A 20,900-nucleotide genomic window follows, 5' to 3' on the forward strand; every position below is an offset into this window, starting at 1 on the left:
CCTAGCGGCGGCCCGGCTAGGCCGTGTGGCCGATGGCCGGCCATCGCTTATGGCTGGTGGCCGGCCATCGGAAAAGGCCAAGAAAGCAAAATAAAATAAAATAATAATAATAATAATTCAAAAAAATTACTAAAATATTATTAAAAATTTTCCACATCGGTGTCGGTAGTCTTATGTGGCACCGCCGGCGTCCACGTCACCATTTTCCGGCCAAAATTGACTGGATGGACTAAATCGACAAGAAGTGAAAATGTTTAGAACTCAATTGGCAAAGTTAAAAGGTTTATGATTGAATTTGCAAAAGTGCAATAGGTTTAGGACTTTTTGGACAATTTTCCCCTCTTGGGCACTAGGTCTTTGGTCCTCTACATGTAATAAAGTTTGGATTGCAAAAATTACAGGATTTTGATTGGAAAAAAAGAAGAAGTAATCGATGAACAAATTTCAAATTGCACAAGCTGCGAGGCAAAAATTTAGTCCAAGGCAAAACATCACATGAAATATGACCTGAAAATAGTGAAAGTTCACCTAATTACCACGAATAAGAATAGGGCAAGAGAAAAACGTATCCGTGGTCCCCCATGAAGCTCTCTCATCCTCCCACTGGCTTGAGGCTTGACTTTACACTTACGATGGAGTCAAAGCATATTAGACAGCGTAATCTGTACAAATTGCTCTTTTCTTCCTTAGATAGAGCGATTCTTGCCATCGCCAAAATCAACAATAGGTCGGAGTGAATGTACCCCCATCAAGCCATCCAGATTCATTTGCCCATTGCCCATCCGGATGGATTGTATGCAAATTGTCTAGGCTCTTGGGACAGCCGAGCTCTCGTAGTCCGTGCACACTAGACGTAAGATTCTCACCTGTATTTATAGGGTTAATTCACGCCAACTTTAAGTCAATGAACAAATCTGGCCCAAACTTTTTTTTGTCTTGTAAAAAAGCACTAACTTTAGGTCGATGGACAAATTTGGCCCAAACTTTTTTTTGTCTTGTAAAAAAGCACTAACTTTAGGTCGAATGACAATTCTTGCTCAATTTTTTTTTTGTTTCGAAAAAAAATTATCAACTTTCACTTAAATCCTAAATATGCCCCCCTTTACTTAGATTCATTGATTGTCCTTACTTGCTGACTAACACTATCCATTGTCTTCTTGTTTAAGCCACAGCTTGAAGAATAACAGTGAAATTGTGCCGTCTCCTATACTTCATTAGCAAGTAAAAAAAATCTCTCGATTGAATCTCTTTGGCTAGAATTTATTGTTTTGTCATAATATGAAGCTGTAGATCATCGCCTGTCAAGAGAAACCATGTATGAGATTCACTAACCTCATGGCTAGAACCTTTTCTCTTGAAATAAGGTTAACTTCAAATAGAAAGTTAATGGTAGGGGTTAGATTTTGGATATGAGTGAAAATTTGTTATCTTTTATGAGACAAAACAAAAATGAGGCTAGAATATTGTCACTTAACCTAAAGTTGGTACTTTTTTACAAGACAAAAAAAAAAAAAGTTTGGGCCAGATTTGTTCCTCAACCTAAAGTTTGTGCTTTTTTATGAGACAAAACAAAGTTTTCGCCAGATTTGTCCATCAACCTAAAGTTGATGCTTTTTTTTTTTTTTTATGGAATTAGCCCGTATTTATATGTTTGTAGGCTGCACTTTACACTTACAAGCCATATACATTCGGCAAAGGGAAATTGGTACGGGGAAACAAGAGAAGTATGTTGGCGGGTGAAAATCGCGTGCAATGAAATGATTTGAAAAAGAAAGAAAGGGGGGAAGGACAATGCCATGTTCATTCTTGAACTTTTCATTGCAAAAGTTGAGGGAGAGAGAGAGAGAGAGAGAGATTGTATTAACAGGTTAATTATGCTTCTCCATATTTCACAAACAACCGAGACGTTCACATTTCACAAATTCGTGAGTATTATGATTGACTCGATGATACTACATTAGGACGACGCTTAACGAATGCAAGAAAGATACTTCTTGGGCGAGACATTGTCTTGCAAATGAGGAGGACAGAAGAGTTGAGGTTGGCCTAATTAAAAGTGTGCCAAGTTCATTTGAATTGTTCCATGTTCACGGAATGTCATGTCATATTCTTTTCCTATGCTAATTATTTTGCTCCAATTAGACATGGATGACACTAACTGGGAGTGTGCACGAGAACATACCAAGCCAGTTGGTTCCTAGTTTCAAATATTTAGAAGCAGGAATAATTGTTCCGGTTCTCTATTAGGTGGGGAACCGATCTGCCCGAATTAAACCAGAGCAATATGTTTATTATTATTAATTATTCTTTTCTTTTAAAGAGTAGATAAAAGGAAAATGCCAGAACCTTAAACTAAATTTGTCTAACTAGGGAATTTTATCAGGATTGATAGGTCCAGATCTTGGTTTTAAGGTGAAACTAGTCCAACCGGGGTATTGATAACCCCTATAGCTGATTGCCAAAAAAGAAAAAGAAAAAGAAAAAGAAGGTCAATTTTGCCGATGGTATCCGGCATGTCTCCAATATATCAAGTATCTTGTACATATTGAATTATGTACTTAATATGTTTGATTATGAGTAGGTTTCACTTGAGCATATTGTTTTTCGAGGCATCAGCCTTATATAAACACACGTTGAAAAATTGCTCAAAAAGTCTTAAACTTATTGTATGACAACTAATTTAGTCATAAACATTTTAATTATACTAGTTTAATTTTAAATCTTATGACAATTTGCTAATTCCATCCAATTTAGTCCTAAACCTTTTCAGGATTTGCTAATTTACTTTTAAATCTTTTAATGAATTATCAATGTATTATGTCTGATTAATTTTGACCAGAAATCGTTAACGTGGTAATTCAATTAGAGACGGCCATCCTACATAGTGCAACCTGTGTCAATATTGATAATTTTTTTAAATTCTTTTCTTTTCTTTTCTCTCATTACTTTTTGGGTTCAAAGGGCTGATGGGCTTGTCAACTACTAGTCAAGAGCTGGCAACCTTCGTTGACTGCAAGCGAGGGGCAATGAGGGTTGCGGCCCTCTTTGGATCTAGTGAGGGCATCGCGAGCCCTCACAAGCCACAGCGTGGTTATCGCACCCTTATCCCACCCTTGCTATGATTGACGAGGGTGTCTTGAGCCCTGATAAGCCACAACAAGGGTATCATGACCGTCACACATCCTCATCGTGGCTGCCTTGCTTGTGGCTAGTGAAGGCTTAGTGGTCCTCGCCCATCGGACGAAGGTTGCCTGCCCTCAGCCATCCCGCAGTGGCCTTGCTGGCCCTGTGAGGAATTGATGTGCTTAAAAATAAACTAGATTATCTCTTGATCGAGGACTAAAGTTTAATTCAAGTTGACTAGACCTATGAGCTAGTAAATGAGGATCATGCATGCCTTTTTTCTTGGATCTTTATTAAGATCTTATTGCGGTCGAAAAAAAGTAGACGTTTATAAATAACTCGAATGAGGGTTAGTAATTAAAAACTAGTTTGTAACTTAATGAAAGAAAATTTTGTATGCATATTGATTAAGATTGAAATTTCACATAGAAATTAGTAAATTCGAGTCTTGAACAAGTTATACAAAAAAAAAATGGTAAGTCAGTTTCATCATTTGTGGACACCGAAAAACACACCATTGGAAAGAAAGGGAGGAAGAGCAAAAACAAATGTATAACCAAATGAATAACAATATGTAACGTAAACAAATTACTTACATTAATGTTCTAAGTCACTTGCATCTAAGATAAGGTTTTGGCAATACAACAACTACCAAACAGTGAAAAATTTAAATCACTACGCACCTTATCTCGATTCAAATAATTCTTTCATACGATGAAAATGATATAATACACGTATGCTTTCCTAGTCTGAATCATTTCTTATGACAGGCAACCCTACTTCTGGGGGGGAGAAATAACCCATCAGATATCTCGACTGCAGAATCAAAACCAATCCCTACATTTGCGCGCATAACATCGTTTCAGCACTTGGGAATCAAATCCTGCAACCCAGCGACAATTAATTTGACCTGGAATCTCTACTTCTATTCAACCTGTAGAGAGAGAGAGAGAGAGAGAGAGAGAGATCAGGATCCCATATGATGAACGTTTTGGGGGACAACCCTAACAGGGATCCACTGGTACTGGTGGATACATTGCCATAAATTACAGGAATAAATGAAACAGGGAGATCAGCAGGAGGAGGAGGAGGAAGAGGAGGAAGGAGCCAAGCCAAGAAATAAATGAGACGAAATGAATGAGGTTTCAGCACTTGCCGTATTTGTGCCAACAGAGCAGCATCACGATGCACCTCCTCGCGATGTAGAACCTGGATTTCTGCTCCCTCACCATGGCCCAACACCCACCCTTTCCTGGGTCGCCCGAGGAACCGCCGACCCCGCCATGCTGCCACCGCCCGCAGCTGTCCCTCGACACTGGCCGAGAGGCGCATTGACCCATCTAAATTCGCATGCGAACGAAGCTCATTACCGCCGCCCCGTCGGAGAAATCATAATTCAGAACGATAAGGAGAGGAATCCAAATTTCTATGGTACAACCCCCACGCTTAGATGATAAGGAGACAACCCTAGAAATCAAGATTAAACTTCTACGTCACCAGCTCCTCTCTCTCTCTCTCTCTCTCTCTCTCTATATATATATATATATATATAATCCAGTTTAATTTGGGTGTACGCGGCTTTGTGCGTGTGAATTCGCTTCGCTCATTTCCCAGAAGCAAGCCTCACCAGCTTTCGTCTAGTTGGAGATGAAGGGTGGGTGGGGCCCATCGACGTACGGCTGAGATTCGATCGAGACAGTTCACCGCCTCATCTTGGGGGCCCATGTCGCCTTTGAATTTAATTTCAGCCAATTAATTATATAATTTTGTTCTTATTTTATATTTCATAGCTGGGGCATCGCGTATTTATGATTATATATGAAGAAAGTAGTTACAGGGCGGGAGGAGGACGACTTCAATGCTTTTCCACATACGTGAACGTAACCTCGGACAGTACAGCTGGAGTTAATAATTTCTTCTCTCTCCCTTTTTTTTTTTCAACCCTATTTTGAGTTGGAGGGATAATATCAGGATAAATTGTACTGAGTGCGAGATAGAATTCGATTGAGGAGGATTGTTTTGCTTGAAGATATATTATCTTCTGCTGGGATTTAGTTTTTAAAATGCAGAGGATTTCAGCTCGGGGATACCTGAGCCGCTTGATCCAAAGCCAGGTTCTAAGGAGAACCGGTTCAAAAAGAGAATCGGGGGCCTGATTGAAATTGGCCGATCCAAGAGCTGATAGTTTTACAACCGATCAGTTAACCGTGGGGTCACATGTTCGGCTCCCGATTTTAGATTGGAATTGACCAATCTTAAAACCGGCGACTCCTATTCTCGACCTTAGTGTGTGTCCCAAACATCTTGCCCCCATACCCACCTTACATGACGATGTAGACCTCACTCTCTGACGCCATTGCCCGCACAAAACTGTCACATCCTCATGACTTTAAATGTTACTAATATAATAACACCTTCAAAGACCCTTTTTTAAAATTTTATTTCAACTCTCAAGTAGTAAGAACCACACAAAAGTGAAAAAGATCATATAAACCAAATATCACAAAAAGTTTAAAAATGTGATTTCAATAGAGGCAAACCCGGAGTATTGTTTATATTTAGGAAGGATAATTAAAATACGTAAACAATATCAATTGATAGGGGAAAAGAAAGATTTTTTTGGGTGTGAAGATCTAGCCGAAGTAGGATACAAGTGGATGTAATTTTGTGGAATTTGAACAGACGACCTCCAAATTTCAGAATTAGAAATCCCCCAATTCTCCAATCAACCGCGGCACAACAAATGTAACAATAAAACCTTGCGATACATCCCATGTGACTTGCTATGATGCCTACCTTCGGACAAAGTTGCACGTAACATCACACGTCAAAGCGATGGGGGACATAAAGTTTGAAATTAGGAGAAGAGGTACAAAGTTTGCTAAAATCTTACTTTGGAAGTTCTACAGGGAGGACAGATCGTACGTGGATTTGAGAGAGGTAATGTGCGGATCTACTTTTCTTTCGCTCACCAAACATTGCGAACTTTTTTAGCACACCACGTGCCAAATTAATTGTGCCTCCTGTAATGGCTACTCTAGGAAAACATGAACTTTAGTCCACATCCCGCGGATTCACTTGGTTTGAACCCCTTCAAATCATCCGGTGATGAATTTCTCCATGGTTGTTGCCAATAGAGCTGATCGATCGGCTAATTATGCCAGTCCAATACTAGGTTTGAAGGACCTTATCCAACTCCACCCATAATTTTTTAAAGTACTACATATTTCGATGTAAATGACCGAATTGGTTTTTCAAGTAGTTAGGTCTCCACTCACATGACCTTGCGTAGAAAAAAAAACAAACAAACAAACAAATGAGCAGACTTGCCCAAGGCCATCGAATATGTGCATTGAGCCTAGTGCTGATGCCTTAATTAGTGTTAGCCTATATAACCACATAACCAGAGGCCACTCTCGATAAGTGTCACGGTCTGAGCCGTTGGCTCACTTCAAAAGACCGTGTGGTATGCACTATCCTTGGTCACCAGTAGTGCATGGGCTGGCTCAAGCGTGTAACACCAATTTATCAAGGCAGATATACAGTTCTTGTCGTCATCTTACGTATAAGGAAAAGAAGAAAAAACATAAATGCAAAACTCCTTGACTATGTTTTGGTGGAAAATTAAACCAAATCAATCTGAAATTATGTCCTACATTGTTTGACAATGGGTTTTAAATTCTCTTTATATTAGTATGGACTCCCTCCACTTAATAATATAAGTTTTTGGATTCAATTTTCTAACATGGTATTCTATCTCTTTTGTGAATATTGCCCTTGTAATCTTGATCTTATTGAAGTCGGCATTTGAGAACTTCAAATCATCATAATAAATACAAGTGGGGCTAATTTTCTTGTTTCTTCTCTCGATTACTACATACATCTATTAATATTAATCGCATCTTTAAGTTACTTGCGAGAGTTTCAATGGACTTTGAAAGCCTTTGACCGACGAACATAAACGGCAAGGAAATTGCCATGCGATTTACATGCGATGAGCAGATGAGATTCCCCTATAAGGCATGCGTTACAAGGTCACATGTTATAAGCTACTTGCTCCCAAAGTACATAAAGTGATCATTATGTTGAACTAAAACTGGCTAGTGATTTAATGAAAGTTCTTTTGCGCAAATCAAGAAAGAGGAACGTAGAAATCAAACTGCCGATTCAGTTCGAAAGGACGGTAGCTCCTATGTACATATTGAACAATTTGTCTTTATATGAACCACCTTGCAGGGTGAGAATTTAAAAAAAAAAAAAAAAAATTACTTATTTATGCTCGGGATATTTTGGTACTAAATAAAGGTGGTTCATGCGAGGTAGAAGAGGTCACACATATTTCGTACATCAAACTTCACCTAATCAAATGGGCAGGGTTCAAAAGAAGTGCATTGCCTTTTTGGTTTGAGCAACGGAAGACGAGTATTTAAAATGAAATATTCAATGTGGCTACCCTTGAAGGAAGGTAACTATGCAAAAGTAAAGGCGTTGGTGCTTTTCCTTAGATCACTAAGAATTCGACAATATTTGGCTAGGAAACCTCATTAGATACTCTTAACCTAACTTTTGTTCGACGTGAATAGATGCATTTGCTCAAAAAAAAGAAGAAAAAAAGATGCAAACTCCTTTTCACGAGAAAGCATCTTATGCATCTACTTTCACCATTGACATAACAGAACACATGGCCATTTGAGTAAGATTGCATGAACCTAGAATGCTGGCCTCGGCTTCATCAAAATTATATCAGAGTCTGGGTGAGGATCAAGAACAAATTCAAAGACACAATCAACAATAAATTTGAAGGCCATTCAGTCAATAACTTACCAAGTAGATACGATTTCGAAATTGAAAAGCTCTCACTCACTCTCTCTCTCTCTCTCTCTCTCTCTCTCGCAATAAATTCGAGGGTTTTGATGCTGCCGTTGCTTTAAGGGGAAGACCAGTACAAGTGTACCGAACATGTCCGCATGCGGTGGGATGCAAAGTAGCTTTTACTGGACACCGCCATAACTTTGCATGGTTCAGTAAAAAGGAAACAACCCAATTCACACAGGGCGTCAAGAAAAAGAAGAAAGAATATCCCCAAGATCCCCAAACCCTAATCTTGATCCTGTTATTATGTTTTCATTGCAATTGGTAATCTGTTTGCAAAAACCCATTTTAGGTTAAGCGACGAGACGGCAAATTCTCTCACATAATGATCCTTTTTTCACTAGCGAATCAAGGCCTCAAGTCTCCTCATCAAAAGAACGACCTAAGTTTGGCAGGATCTTTCTTATTAGGGTTATCGATGCATATGTATAACGTCTAAAGATGCCGCATAACGCATTATTACGAAGTCAACCACTACCTTTGACTCCCTAATTAGACTAAGTAGCTTTATATAATCAGCCGTTTATATGATTGATGACGGTGACGACGAAGGTCAACTGTGTTCTTTTTCCCTCCTTCACTGGAAAGAGAAAAGTCCAAAAAAGGAGCCGATACGGTTAAATTAGGGTTCATAAAGAGAGATCTGAAAAGAGGGACATGAGTCATGGGCACCTTGCTTATTAATGTCTTCTACTATTTATTTTCCTCATTTTTTTTGCAGGGACTGTGCGTTGCAGAGAGAGATTCTTTCTCATTTAAAGCGGGGGTGGTTCTTCTTCCTTCCTCTCTCTGGTTCGGTACTGTAAGCATCGCCATCATGGTTCATATGGTCGATCCTTTCGTCGGGCATCTCGTGTTTCTCTGTTTTTAGGGCTTTTCTTCTTTTTCTAACCCTCCTCTGTTTTCAAAACTTCTTGCGAACCCCAGGAGTCAAGAACCTGATTTCATTCAAAAGGACAAAACTACTTGTATATTTTCGATGTGAATTCCGTTATTTCACCTTCGGGCGCAATTGATTCTTGTTGATGAAGAACAAGATCTTTTCCACCCCAAGATCTTTGTTGCCGATCCTTCAACGTGATTTATAAACTATGCTTTTATCCGTGATTTGATACAGTGAAATAGAGAAGTGGACAGAAATGGAAAACCGCGTCTTCTTCCCAAGATGTGGATGGAATTCTCTGTGTTATGTTATAAAAAGATGGTACTTTCACCGTTTTTCACTCGGCGTGCTCTAGCAAATTTGTGAGTCTCGATTTTGTCCATGATGTGTATGGGGATAGACAATAATTTGCTATTCTTGCAAAACTAAGTGTATCTTTTCTTTTTTGTTAGCTTACCCTAGTGACCTAAGTACTAGATACCTAAATTTCTACAGATTCAGATAATTATTCACTAACAACTTTGATATAACATTTTCGAAGAAGCGTTTTTGACTTTTCTAGTATATTAATAAGTACCACCTCAAAAGTCACGTCTCTCCAAAACCGACTCTTAGGAAGCACGCTTTAATTTTAGGATGGCCATAAATCTAATTAAAGTCCCGGTTTTCATATGATCCAAAGAAAATAATTTAATAACTTACAACATATTCTCAATTCATTTGCCATAACTATATACTCCACCATTACTTTTTTACATGGACGGTCGGTATACTGTCTTAACATGGCTTATGAGGTTGATGTCCCGTATAACAAAGCTAGGGTTTTAGAATCCTCCAAGGTGGCATGAATAAATGGAGTCTACAGCCCCGGGGGGGGGGGCGGGGAGGAAGTAGAGAAAATAATTTAGAGAGGGAGAGAGAGAGAATAACACAAACATACACAGGAGGGATTTAATGCAGTGGCCCAAATTTCTGCTTTGGTAGTCGTGGGTTTTAAATGCTTTCACCCTTCTTTGCATCTTCTTAAATCCCCCTCCCTCAGACATTCTCACCGCTCCTCCCCGCTCCCCCGCTCCCCCTTTCACTCACTCTCTCACTCTCTCTCTCTCTCTCCGTCTCTCTGAGCTCTCTCTTCTCTCTGTTCGTTTGCTGTTCTCTCAGAAAGGGAGAGAGGGAGAGAGAGTTGCTCTTCACGATCTCCTTCATATCCTCGTCCATGCAATAATAGAGAACTGCCTCTCTCTCTCTCTCTCTCTCTCTCTCTCTGGGTCGCACCCTCTTTCTACTGTGATTGTGTACATGGAACGGTTCACTTGGATATTGGCCTGGTTCACTCAGACACCGCCTGAAGATGTTTTTTTGCAGTCAAAGACTCGATGGGAGCGGCTTGCTCTCTCCGTTTCTTGGTCTCTGATTGAGCCGTGCCAATATCTCAGTGCTCTTCCAATTTCTCCACGACGAGGGTTTGCCGAAAAGCCCTATAATCTTTTACGTCCTCTCCAAGCGCACGATCCGGAGCAACATCGATGGTGGTAAGTTTCTCGTTAGGTTTCGCCAGCAACAAAGGTGATAAAACTGTCTTTTTCCTCTTCCTGGTCTCATGAATTCATGCTTGGCTTTTTGCGGAAACATCAAGAAACCCTAGCTCAATGCAAATTGGTTTATGTATGGTGTGTGCTTGTCTGCGTGTAAGGCTTCCAGAGGATTATTGACAGGTTTGTGGTCCTATTAAGGAAGACGAGTTTCAGAACATAGTCACACGATGATGTGCTTTTGTTGCTTAACCATCGATTTACGGTTTAAATTAGACTAATCTCGTTCGAACATTCTTGTTACATCGACTGTCGGATGGAGGACATTTACAACCGAGCTCGGCCTTGGGTATTCCGATGTAAAATTTCTTGTAATCGGAAGCACAAAAAACGCGAAAAAAGAGAGCGGAAAAAGGATAATTTCTCCGGACGTTACGGTGGCGTGGCGGATGGGTAAGTTTAGGTGATTACGAGCCTTACGATGTCCTCGATTTGACGTCCTTTGCGAAGAATATTGTATCCCTACAGTTAATGTTGAGAAGATATTATAGTCGACCGTAGATTTAATGAATATTTACAGAACTAGCAGCTAGTCATATCCTACTAGTGGTTTTGTGTATTTGTACTATAGGTAATCCATTACTTGAAGAAAACCCAGCTCATGAGGTTTTGACTGGAAAAAGGTATATAAGTCGTGCTCTTTTTGTTCACTAACTTGTGATATTTGCATCAAAAGATAGAAGATTGTTTGTTTATCTTGATATCAACATATAAAGCGGTATTGTGGACCCTTATTGATTTCTGAATATATATTTAGATTATTGACCATAGTTTGTCACCACATGTTTTTCTGTTTACGGTCTAGAAATTTGGAAGAAATCCGGTAAGCGGTTTCTTCAATCAAGTACTATTTTCTTTGGTTTCTTTCGGGTAGAGCGAAACAAGAAACTATCTTACGTAATGGGATTCACATCATCAATCCGATTTTAAATTGAAAAAAAATGATTAATGTTTTGAATTTTTAGTGTTGTGCGAAGTAAGTTTTGTAGAATAAGTGATTGGCTTTGCTTGTTCTGATATTGTGCAATTGTTGTACCAAATGAAAATTTAAAACAAGAAAAGTACAGTGTACAACACATACTGTAAAAATTTCTTATTTCTGCAATTGCCTTTTCAAATTGATTCTTTATTTATATATATATTTTTTTTTCATTTACCAAGCACCCTGAAATTATCTAAACGTGGAATCCGATGGCGCAAGATGTCAATCTGACTGGATCGCAAGAGACTTGATGGTGCAAATGTACCTGAGAGGATGCACCAACTTATAGCATTTTTTAATCTAGATTTTGTTAATAAGTGCCCATTGGGCATTAAGCTATCGAACAACCAAATTTTGCAGTTTTCAATGCAGGATTTTTCTCATATTATTGAGAAACAGTGCTTTGAAAAATTGCATCGTCCCATATAAAATATACTTAACAGTGTTCCAAAACACTCGTTAACACGATCTCTATATGACATCATGTATTTATCTAGAACTAATGGGCACTTCACTTCATAATTCATTATTTGAGTACTAATGAACCCCCATCAATTCGATACGAAGTGTTACGGCAATCGGGTTCTCCAGGGCTCAATAAAATATTTTTGATGCATATATTGATCACCAGAACACGATCTCTTTCAAAATTCGAATCTTTGACATCATTGTTTTTTAATCATTCAACACTAATTTGCACGCTTCAAACCCCATTCATGAATTCCCGTTGACCAAACAAAACATGCTCGAGTTTAAGTAATTCATGATTAAATGATCCTGAAATTTATTCGCCTAAGGTGAAACTTGGAGTCGCCAAATGAAGCATAGAAGCAAAACAGCACATCCTTTATAATTCTCGTCCTAATAAGTACTCCATCCGTGTTTAAGATACATAACATATAAGTCGATTGATTGATTAACTGGTCAGACTCACCGCGAACCAACAAAGCGGTACCAAGGCTGGGCGGTCAGCCGCCTGGGATCAAATCGCTGGGGAGTTAGCTCGACACGTTCGCTGTACATCGAGCTTTAAAAGATACCCATGAATTTTCGGTCCTAAAAAAGGTCAGTGTCCACAGTTTCAAAGTGCGAATGGCGTTAGGCAAATGCCATACACATAAAAGCATTAATGTAACAATGACCGGAATCACTCCTCGTCGAAAGCCCACACCTAACTACTTGGGGGAAGTTGCCATTTAATATCTCTCCTAGACTAGACGTGACCATTTGGAAAAAGGAAGATTTATTTATTTATTCATTTTATTTGATTTGTGCAGTAGAATGTCATCTCTTTCATGTGATGCTTTTCCAACCACACGGGATCCTCCGAAATTTAATGGCTTTTCTTCGTCTACGATGCGACCCTACCCTGTCCTATCAAGTAGGGGTGTTACAATGAAATTGAAATCGGAATCGAATTTTTGTGTATTTTCAATAAGATTTGATTCAAATAAAGAAAAAATAACTAGATTCGAAAATCACCCATCTTCTCATTTATTACTAAACCTCTTCTTAATATTACAAATAAAGAAAACCAAAAAATCAAATCGAGCCGAACCCATTTCAGTCATAATCAGTTCAAATTTGATTTGGTTCAAGGTCAATACACACTCAAATGATTCAGTTTGGTTCAAGTTTTGTGAAAATCATATCGTTGACACCCCTACAGATATCAAGCTTGCCCAATGCACGTGTTTCTTTTCGAAAATTAATGTATTTGCCAATTATTATCGAAAAAAGAAATATATATATTGAAGCTTGTAAATTTAGAATGAATTATACATTCTAGATCCACTTGGAGTCATATGCAAATCTCTCATCACTCTACCTTTTTTGGTGTGAAAAATTAAATAATTGGGACAAGAAGCTTATAATAATTATTATCCCATGTTTCTTTCATACATAAATCACAAAATGAGAATTATGCAATCCAATATTCTATATCTTACATATTGACCGGTGTTCTTTCCCGGCTTGATTTGTGATCCAATTCATCTTGGGACACTTCTCATCCTACAACCTAGAAAAAGTTATACTTTTATTACGTTTGCTCGAGATGAGTTTATGTCAATATCATTTGAAACGACCCAACCTCTTTTCTCGTAGGTCAAAATCTAAAAAGGAGTACTTAGATATGATCACTTAAGGTGCCACGCTAGATGTGCTCTTTTTCATTAATTACTATGGAAAGTCTTCTCCATCCAGCCTGGAACTTGAGACGTCATGATATGGGAGTGAGGCTTCTTTATAAATCACTAAAACGGATTTGTCCCAATTGGTCCAAAAATGCTTTTAAGCCCGTTAAATCTATGATCCGGTCTAGATCACTCAAGTGCGACCATTCAAGATTGTGACCTTTAAAGATAAGTCTTACCCATGAATCAACACAGACCTCTTTCATCTAAAATGGGATTTGAAATGATGTACTTCAAGAGCGAGGCTTATTGGGAGCTGTCGGGGTGGGGGGCGGTTTACAAACCCTCATGAGGAGCACATTTCTCGAATTCGAAGAAAGGGGTGTGACCCATGAGTCATCTCCTGATCCCAGGCGTCTGATGGCGGCCCATCTACGGTCCTCTCGGTCCAAACCGTGGCCTCCTCGGTCGAGCCACAGGGCTCAACTGGGGAGGGCTGTGTCCCTGGTCGAGCCATGGGGAGGGGGGCTCCTTTCTTTACAAATCCACGGGAGAGCACATTTTTCGAATTCGAAAAGAGGGTGTGTCCCATGAGTAGTCTCCTGGTGCGATGCATCTGATGGCGACCATTTACGGTCCTCACAGTCCAAACCGTGGCCTCCCCGGTCGAGCCACAAGGTCGGTTCTTCCTTAGTCCGGGCTCGGACCCAACCACCAGACATTAACCATGAGGCAGAATGCATGTCGGCTACTAATAAGCAGAGAAAAGACTGCGATCCCGTCAATTTACAGTGAGGGAAAACTGGACGACTTCCTCAAGATCACAGCACATCAAAGATCAAAACCGTAAAGTTCTCACGTCTTTGAAGATGTAGTTTCATCGAGGATGTGGTTAGGATCCTTGCCACCTAAATTTGAAAGTTTCCTATGATAGCAATGAAAAGAAGTACCAAAATTTTGAAACGTTTTAGCTCCTCCAGCAAAACTCAGAACCCTTATCCCAACGTATTTGAAAGATAAATCTTGTACAACCTCAAACTAACAGAAAAAAATTATCCAAAAAGTCTTATATTTATTACTTTGCTAATTCAATCCTAAATTTTTTAATTTTACCTACCAATTAAGTCATAAACATTTCTTTGTTTTATCAATTGAATCTATCCGACTAATTTTGATTGTAGATCATTCACGTTGATGTTAGCCATCCTATGTGGCACGACTGGCACTAATGTAGACTATTTTTAAATAATATTTTCCTTTTATTTTCCCTTCTTTTTATTTTCATCCTCTTTATTTTTTTTTCCTTATGTTTTTCCTCTAGCTGACTCGACCTTGCTAACCTTTGATGAAGCTTTGCCCTCATCAGCCACTAGCAAGGGCGAGCAAGTCACACACCATCATGGGGCTAGCGAGGTTGACCTCACCAGTGGTTGTGCGAGGCTCAACCTTGCCATATCTAGAGAGTTCAAGCCTTGCCTAGCCATGGCGAAGTTGACCTCACCCAATGACAGTAAGGTTGAGCCTCATCGGCCCTCATCTCTAACCGGTTATCGGCTATCGCCGAGGTCAGGTGATTGGTTATAGAAAGAAGTGAAGAAAAAAAAAAGATAAGTGAATAAATAAAGTCGAAAAATTATAAAATATTACTAAATTGTTTACATCAATGTTAGCCGTAACATGTAGGATGGTCAGTATCCATGTCAGCAATTATCAGCAATTTCCAGCTAAAAGTTGGCCAATATATATAATGGTTTAGGATTTAGTTGATACAATTAAATGGTTTAGAACTGAATCAATAAATGTGCAATAAAGTTTGCGATTTTATAGATAATTTTTTCTAGCATTGTACTATGATTAAAGCAGTGTGGTCGTGGATAAACACGAGCGAGTTTGAGTTAATGTGATATGGAACAGATTCGGGTATCCGAATTAGGCGAATGACATGACGAGTTCCATCCGCACACCATTGGATGCGAAAGTTCAACGAGGACCGGACCACTTGCTCATCTTTTCATCTCTGTGTTTACTTTTCTCGTCGAGGAATATAAAAAGGAAGAGAGAGAGAGAGGCGAAGTCGAAGTATCTCTCTGTAATTCCTCTGCGATTCACATAAGGACATGGATGATTAAAACAACGATTAGTGCAACGACAACAGCTTTTCGCATCTGGCAACAGCGCCGTCCCTGATCAGCTCCATCTCCTCACAACTTCCAAAGGTCGTCGCCTCAAAAAGGAAGAGGGAAAAAGTTGACTCTTTTTTCTGGCAACAGCAGATTGCAAGGCATGGGAGAGAGAGAGAGACTTTTTTTTTTTTTTTTTTTTTTGGTCGAAAGATAACTTATATTAAAATTAAAGAGTCATACAAGCTGATCAGCTCCATCTCCTCACAACGAAGAGGTGCTGTTCCTTCCGATCGGATGATTTCCAAGGTCGTCGCGTAGATCTCTTGGAAAAAGGTACATCCTTCAAAAAGAGGAACCATTGGTTGAAAGCCCCAAATTGCATTTGACGGTGTGAATCGGGGTTTTTTTGATCCAGGTCGAGGAACGGGATTCGTCGCTTCAAGATTTGGAGACGCACGAGGTAGGTGAAACATTTACCGAATATCTTCATCACGCCGAAAGAGATTTAGTTTTGTAGCAAGGGCGTTTTGGCAAGCTGACCATAGAAAAACTTTAATCTTTGGCGCTGTATGCATCTTCCATATATTCCTCCATTGTGGTGGGTTAGTGTAAGAGGGCTTGGATATGGGGTTAGGGAGGATAGATAATGATGACAACTCTTTACCGTGTAAGGTCTCATTTAGTTTTGTAGCAAGGGCGTTTTGGCAAGCTGACCTAGAAAAATCATCATGATGGAGAGCAGATTGCAAGGTATGTTCTCCCTCCCTCGGTAAGCCTCCTATTCTGCCTTGTGGTAACCAAGTATCATCTCTAATGTTTATCTTCGATCCATCCCGACTAACCAACATAGTTTAGGAGCAATTGCTTCACGGCCTTTTAATAAACTCTGCCATCCCCAAGAAGGACGATGTCCTGGGGAGGCATTCTGAAAGGATGAAAATCGAAAGTATAACCCTTTAAAGAGCTGACTCCAGATAGCATGAGGATGCTGATAGAGACGCCATGCTTGCTTTCCAAGCATTGCTGTATTGAAATTGATTAAATCTCTGAACCCCATCCCCCCTGATTTTTTAGATAGCTTTAATTCGACCCAGTTTTTCCAAAGTGTATGCGAATGACTTTGTTGATTACTCCACGAATGCGGAGATCTTCTTTTCAATCAATCTGCGCAGAGAGACGGAAGCTTGAAGATAGACATGGCATACTGCGGTAAGGCCTGTATAACTGATTTCAATAATATTTCCTTGCCACTTTTCGATAGAAATTTGTCCTGCCAACTTGCTAACTTGGTATTGACTCTTGCCAGGATCCAGGAAAACAGCTCCTTCTTGGAACGACCCCAATCAGATGGAATGCCCAGGTATTTTCCATATTTACTGAGAATGGGAACCCGTAGTTCTTGTGCTAGGTTGTGTTGTAAAGAAAGAGGACAATGTTTGCTAAAGAACACACCTGATTTGTTTCTGTTAATGAGCTGGCCTGTGGCATAACAATATTGATGGAGTAGATTGGCAAGATTTTGGCATTCAGAAATAGTGGCTCGTAGGAAAAATACTGAATCATCAGCGAAAAATAAGTGAGATAACCTTGGACAGTCTCTATTAAATTGAATCCCCTTAATGTGACCTATATCCACAGCTTGAGCAATAGTTGCAGATAAGGCATTGGCAAGTAAAATGAATAGATATGGAGATAGGGGATCACCTTGGCGCAACCCTCTAGTAGGCTGGAAATAAGGAAGTTGTTCACCATTAAACCGAATACTAAAGGAGACTGTTGTTACACAAGCCATTACACGAGTAACTGTTATGGAAACCCAAATGCCTCAAATATGCTTCCAAAAGTCCCATTCAACCCTATCATAGGCTTTTTGCATATCTTTTGAAAATAAGATGGAAACGTTTCTTACACTTTCGAACTTTGAATTGATGCATAACCTCTTGAACCACCATAATGTTGTCTCAGATCATCTGCTCCGATAAATGCTGCTTGCTCGTGGAAATCAAAGTAGATAGCCATGGTTTGAGTCTGTTGGCCATAATTTTTGAAATGATCTTGTAAGCAAAGTTACAAAGACTGATAGGACGAAACTGCTCTATACTCTCCGGATGCTGAACTTTAGGAATTAGGGCTATGACTGTTCTGTTTAGTCTTGTTGGCATAATACCAGTATCGAAAAAGTCATGAACTGTTTGAATAACTGTATCTTTAATAACATGCCAGTGATGCCTATAGAAAAGGCCAGGGAGACCATCCGGGCCCGGAGACTTCGAAGCTCCTAACTGGCAAGTGGCTAGGTAAATCTCCTCCTCAGTTACTCGACACTGTAAGGATGCATTCATATCAGGTGTTACTACCGAAGGACACTGTGCCAAGAAAGGACGGAAATTCCGATAGCCCTGAGTTGTGTAAAGCTGAGCGAAGAAGCCCTGTGCTAGATCTTTTAACTGATCTGGTTCACGGATCCACTGCTGGTTAGTATCTAATAGCATTGTAATTCGATTGCGTTGCCGTCTTTGCATAGTGTATGCATGAAAAAACTTGGAATTCTGATCGCCCCATTTTAACCATTGTATACGAGAACGCATAGCCCAGAATTGTTCCTCTTGAATCCATACTTTTTGAATTTCACATCTAAGAGCATTAGCCTGCTCCCTATCTCCATCCCGATATGATGTTCTATTGATAATGGTGCAGTTGAGATTGTAAGTGTGAGATGCGTTGATGACCATTAGTGAATCGGCCCCTGCTCCAACTTGCTAACCTGGTAGCAACTGCCTGTAATTTAGATAACAAGGAGGTACAACTGTTGTCCCATGCCTGTTTTACTATGTGATGACACTCTTCATCGTGATTCCAGAATGCTTCATAGTGAAAAAATTTTGCGCGCTTGACGATCGAACGAGAGGCCAACAACGGTGGGCGTGATCGGAGCCAACGAAGGGAGTGCAAAAAACGCCGAAGGGTGAGATGTCACCATTCCAATGAGGAGAACACCCGATCAAGCTTCTCCTTTACCGAGCATCCCCTTCTCGATTATTGGACCAGGTAAATTCACATCCTTTGCTGTGTAGTTCTATTAATTCACAATCATTAAGCATATTCCGGAAGGATGACATCCGAGAAGTGGATGCAGGTCGCTGGCCCATCTTCTCCCATGGAGATAGGAAATCATTAAAATCACCGAGACATAACCAAGGTAAATGAGCAGCAGCATGGAGGATTCGTATGGTATCCCAGAAGTTCTGGCGAAGTTGATACGTTGGAGGGGCGTGTAAGCAAGTAATATGAGTGGAGGCTGATATCCGCAGATCACAGGCAATGAAATCCAGAAAGTGAGAATCCGAATGTACAAGAGTAACATCGAAACTGTCATTCCAAAAAAGCGCAAGACCACCCCTGAGGCCGTCAGGATCCCTCACAAAAGAGTGAGTAAATTTAAACTTATGCTTTAACCGATTAACAAAAAAATTGATCATTCTTTGTTTCCATTAGAAACACTATATCGGGCTTGTCATAGGCTATCATAGCCTTTAATGCTTGAATTGTCGGGGATTGCCCAATCCTCGACAATTCCAACTCAAGAGTTTCATTTGTAACTCGGTGGTGTTTAGGGCCGGCCCGCCAAAGCCCGAAGATCGGGGATATTTGCCTCCAAAACAGGGGGGCATCCGAAGAAGAGACTCATCAAAATCTGCCGACGAGGTAAGTTTAACATCATATGGCGAGTATCGTTTTGGTTTTTGCTAGAACCACCAAGAGGCATAGGCCGAGGAATCTTAGGTCTTTTCGATTGATGCTTATCCATGGAAGGAATCGAGGTTGTTTCATCTTGACTGCGCAGAACTAAGTCCGTTGTAGTAGTAGTGGAAGTTGTTATGTTCCAAAGACTGGATGTCCCTTGATGTATAATCGAAGGCGTTGTCTCTTCCACTTGTTATAGGAATTGGAGGAAGAGCAGGAAGGCCAGGCTGAATTGGAGAAGGAGTTTCAGGTACTGTTTCTTCCATTTGCTCAGCTGAGAGTGTTGGGTGGTAAAAGGCATCCCAATAGGGGCTAACTTGTTTAAGTTCAGCTCTGAGCCAGGGTCCATAGGTCATTGTATCCCGACCATCGAATTGGGCTTCATCATAAGGATAGTCCGGGCAAGAAGCTGCGTAATGACCCAGCCTTCCACAAGAGTATGTAATGGGACAATCGCTCATATCGAAAATCGAGCCACGTGGTCTTGCCAAAGCCAATACGAGATAAGTTTCCCTGTTTTTAAGGGTTCTTTCAAATCTAATTCAATTCTAATCGGCAGAAATATCTGTCTTCACATCGAACCTTACCTATCGGGATACGGCTCGCGCAAGATAGGAGGAGAAGTCCATTCGAGGTAAGCCAATAACATGCACCCAAAACAGGCACTTTCCGAAGACATAATGTTGTAAAGGAGTGTTAGGTTGCCATGGTCGGAGGTTAACCAGTTGTCCAGAAAACAACCAAGGACTACCATCCAGAGTGCGTCTTTTTTCACTTTCGGTGCGAAATTTAATTATGTATAATCCAAGATTGCTGAAGTAATTTCAACATGATCCACTCGCCAGGCTTTCTTCATCGCAACATGAAATGCGGATAAATTCACGAAGGGTTAGTGAAAATGTTACCCACCAAGATAAGGCGACAATCCCTAGTTTGGCCGATGCAGGGATATCATCCCAAACCTCCAACTCCTGTTCCAACATAGACGACCAAGGCGATTGCAAGAGAAGCAATTCTGGAGGTATCATCCGTTCATCCATGGTGAGAATAACCAAAGCACACTACTCTATATAAACTAGGTAACCAAAGATCGAAATTGAAAGTTGCAGGGGTTGCATGTTTCAGATCATCGACATGCAGAGAAGGAAGAACAAATATCGAAGGGTATGGGAGTGGACAGCAGACCCAGAGAACTCAGATGGCGAAAGGGGATGGTCGGAATTGCACATGCAGAGAAGGAAAGATGATGAGAAGCATTTGGGAAGAAGATGACGATGAACATCCGTTTTGCAAATGAATCGCAGAATTCAAGTGAGGAGCGAAGGGAAAGGAAAACATGACGGAAAAACTCGAACAAAACGCGAGAGAAAACTCGAACAAAACGCGAGAGTGATGACAGAGAGAGAGAGACTTTACTATGATGGAGAATGATGGGAATACAGGTTA

This window comes from Eucalyptus grandis, chromosome 11 (genome assembly GCF_016545825.1).
Source record: "Eucalyptus grandis isolate ANBG69807.140 chromosome 11, ASM1654582v1, whole genome shotgun sequence".
In the NCBI taxonomy this organism is placed as follows: Eukaryota; Viridiplantae; Streptophyta; class Magnoliopsida; order Myrtales; family Myrtaceae; genus Eucalyptus; species Eucalyptus grandis.